Here is a 3509-nt window from a genome sequence, read left to right as displayed (position 1 = left end):
ATGGGATTTAAAGTGTATTTCAATGGCATGGTGAAGGTTAAGAGAGGTGTAAAACCATTAGACATCACATCATCTAATAGTGTTTATTAGCTTATTACTGACATGGCCATGCACACTAATTCCCTATTCTCAAATTTCAATCCTGAACCCCTCAAGTTGTAACTTTGTCTGATTTGATAAGCATTCTGCTGTTTCATGGTTTCTCCCAAGATGTTCAGTTGTTCTATAAGTGGAAAAATGTCATCTTTTCTTCAGACTGTCACTAGCCTATTAGTGGACAAACAGCCTGAGATAATCAGGTTAAAGTGCTCATACTGATTAATTAAAAACCATGATACTATTACTTAGTATTCACAATGACTTCTCATTCTTCCAGATTTCCATCTCTTTTCATCTCCAGCAAAAGAGAACTTGAAGAGCATGAGGAGGGAGAACCAGAACAGTGTGTCTGAGTTTCTCCTCCAGAGCAGCAAGGCATGTTCTACGCCCTGTTCCTGGCCATGTACCTGACCACGCTGCTGGGGAACCTGCTCATCATCCTGCTCATCAGGCTGGACTCTCGCCTCCACACCCCCATGTACTTCTTCCTCAGCCACTTGGCCCTCACTGACGTCTGCTTCTGCTCAGTCACAGGTCCAAAGATGCTCATGAACATGCTGATGCAGACTCAGTCCATCTCATATGCTGGGTGCATTTGTCAGGAATTATTTTTTGTATTGTTTGCAAGTCTCAACATCTTCCTTCTAACCTCAATGGCCTATGACAGATATGTGTCATCTGTCATCCTCTTCACTAAGCCAGAATGATGAGACAGAGCCTCTGTTTCCTGCTAGTGGTGATGTCTGGGGTCTTGTCCTCTGCCATTGTCCTTGTGCACACCCTCCTCCTAGCCCAGGTCTCTTTTTTAGAGGCAACACTGTAGGGAACATTCCTCAAGCTTACCTGACAGCAGTCACTGACACCATGGTCTAAGCAAGCCAAAGCATCTGAAGAGAGAAACTGAGGTAATGGTAAAACTCGCCATGGAATGAAGGTCTTTGCAGTTGCTGAGGCTGAGTTTGAGCTGAGGGGAGGCCTCGTTCTGTCAAGCATCCCAACAAGCTGTGATGTGAGCTCACCCGGACTACCTTGCCTCATGCTGTGTCTGGAGCTTGCCATCCCCCGAGTTCTTTGTCTCAGACCTGTTGCTGGGCAGGATTGCTTAGGCATGCTTGTTTTGTTTACACTACTGTACCCTCAACGTATAGTCCACCTATAGGCTGACTCTGTTATACTTTAAAAGCATGTTAACCTGTGCCTGTATATGTCCTGTGCAACCCTAAATAAAATTAGATCCGTGTCTTCGGAGCTTGATCTCTGATGGCTCAGTAAGCGCGCTGCACAAGGCTAGGTAGGGGAGGCATCGTTCATCCTCACCCTCAGCAAACCCGTTTCTGAACATCTACACAACACACTGCTCCACTTCTTCTGTGACCTCTCTGCCTTACTTAAGCTGTTACACAGATCAGATGCTCAGGCACTCAGAGGCTACTGCAGCCTTGGTCCCTGGAGGCTTGGCTACTTCTCGAGATGTAGCATATCTTGGTGTCAAGCACACAGTGCTGGTTCTGCAGGATTGTGGGAAGCTGGAGTTATGGGTTCATGGAAACTTCCATCAAGATTTCAAATCTATAGAATGTGTTTTCCCAGCTGGATTTTCATCTAGCTTTAGCCCCATTCCTTCTTTCTATGCCCCTAGTTCTTCATTTTGGATTGGAAATTTTTACTCTGTTCTTTTATATATTGGATATATGTAACTTGTTTTTGATTTTTACTCAGCTCATGCTGAGAGTTTGCCTTGAGTTTCAGAAGAAACTTTGGACTCAAATTTTTGGATAATTTCAGAAGTGTTGAGACTATGGAGACTCTTGGAAATTAACTAAATATATTTTGCATTGGGAGATGGCAATGAGATTTTGGGGACTGGGGCAGAATGTTATGGTTTAGATATAACATGAATGTTATAGCTTAGATATAAGATGTTCCCCAAAACTCATGTGTGAGACAATGCAAGAAAGTTTAGAGATGAAATGATTTGATGATGAATGTCTTCACCTAATCCGTGCATTAATCTGCTTGAATGAATTAACTGGGTGATAAATGTAGGCAGGTAGGTGTGGCTGAAGGGCATTGGTCATTGGGGTCTGCCTTTGGAGCACATATTTGTCCATGGCAAGGGGAGCAGTTCCAAAAGTTCGCCACTGACAATGGACTCAAACTACTACATTTATAACCAAAATAAATCTTTCATACTTTAAGCTGTTTTTCTTAGTCATTTTGTCACAGAGATGCTAAAGTTGACTAACACAGAAAATAGGTACCAAGAGTGAGGTTATCGCTGTGACTGTTCCTGACCATGTGTTTCAGAAGCCTTTGTAACTGGTTTGAGATGAATTTGTACATGTTTGGAGATGCAGGCTAGAAAAACCCTATAATGTTGTAAGTAAAAATAAGGGACAATTCTCGTGTGAACTTTTAATAACAGAATACTGAAAGAAGAGACACATTAGGTTTCAGATGGAAACAAAATATATTGGAAACTGCACTAGAGGTCATCCACATGATCTTCTGGTAAAGAACTTATTTACATTTTGTCCTAACCTGAGAATTTGTGTGAGGATGTCTTGGGCAAATTAATCCAGCAGAGGAAAATTCAAGGCAGTAGAGCTATCAGTAGGTATGGCTGGCAGCATTTAGGCAGGTTTACAACAGGAAGCAGAGGAGAAAGATTCTAAACACTTACAGTTGGGACAGGAAAAAAGTCAGTGTAAAATTGGGGCCATGGAAGGTACAGTTGCTGAAAAGACTAGCACCATGATGAAGAAGCCAAGTACTTTGCACCTGGAGTATCGAAAAGATGCCTTTAGGGCACCTTAGCAATTGTCAAGACACCACCCACCCCAGATTCAACGGTTTGGAAGTGAAAACTCCTATGAAAGACATTGCTTTGAAGAGAGGCAGGGTGCCCTACTCCATCACCCCACATAGAAAGCCCAGGATTCATTTCACTGTGACCAACTGTCCAGACACTAAGAGTCCCTGTAGCCGTGTTTCAGGTGGGTCTGGATTCTGCTCAATCTGCTTGCAGGCCTTGGCATCATCAATGTGGCTCTGGTTTTGCAGGTATGAAGAATGCAGGGATAACAAGGTCATGGGGGTTTCCACTGAGGTTTCAAAGGAGGCCTGGGATGCCAGGAAATCTCTGGCAGGTTTGAAATTCCCATGGGCAGTGTTTAGAAGGTGATGAACGAAGTTGTGATTGTGACACTAAAGCTCAGTGGATGCCCCAGGAAGGAGGAGATGACAGGAATGTGGCACATCTGTCCATGAAGGCTGCAGGAGGCGCCGTGTCCCCATCTCCTGAATCAGCAGTAGCACCTGGAGCCCACTAAGGCAGAACCAGAGGGTTAGGAGAAGTGGGTGTATGCATGTGAAAATGTCAGAAGATGGGCCAGGCTACACTATGAGGA

At 43.9% G+C, this 3509-nt stretch overlaps 1 pseudogene across 1 annotated transcript; it reads left to right on the top strand.

Moving 5' to 3' along the window:
* Positions 1-420: 420 nt before the first annotated feature.
* Positions 421-922, top strand: LOC306645579 (olfactory receptor 1J21-like; annotated as a pseudogene). Its single transcript has one exon. The product of its transcript is annotated as an olfactory receptor 1J21-like (transcript).
* Positions 923-3509: the final 2587 nt, after the last annotated feature.

This window comes from Sciurus vulgaris (genome assembly GCF_902686455.1).
Source record: "Sciurus vulgaris genome assembly, chromosome: 15".
Taxonomy (NCBI): Eukaryota; Metazoa; Chordata; class Mammalia; order Rodentia; family Sciuridae; genus Sciurus; species Sciurus vulgaris.
The sequence above is the reverse complement of the archived record's forward strand: the minus strand, read 5'-3'. Positions and strand labels throughout refer to the sequence as shown.